Consider the following 348-nt stretch of genomic DNA (forward strand, 5'->3'; position numbering starts at 1 on the left):
ACCAAAACAACTCAAAATACCTATTTTATTTCAAAAATGACTAAGTAACAGGAATATCTTGCAGTTTCCAACCGGATATCAATGTTTTTAAATACTTTATGTTTTGGCAATCAAATATCCTGGCATAAAAACAAATATTCGTCCCACATTTCAATTGCAACTTACTGTTGTTGGATTCTCTGCGTTTTTTACATTAAAGAAGAAGGCTAGAACCAGAAACTCATAATGTCATTTAAGGGGCACGAAGTACATAAGAGAAGAAAACTACGAACCATGAAGCTAAGCAAGTCTCTTGGAGATACCCCCGGAATATATTTCTTCGTCATTACTCAGTTTTTAATACTTGTA

This window comes from Actinia tenebrosa, unplaced genomic scaffold (genome assembly GCF_029948245.1).
Source record: "Actinia tenebrosa isolate PJP-AT-01 unplaced genomic scaffold, QUT_ActTen_1.0 PGA_scaffold6__47_contigs__length_16458017, whole genome shotgun sequence".
Lineage (NCBI taxonomy): Eukaryota > Metazoa > Cnidaria > Anthozoa > Actiniaria > Actiniidae > Actinia > Actinia tenebrosa.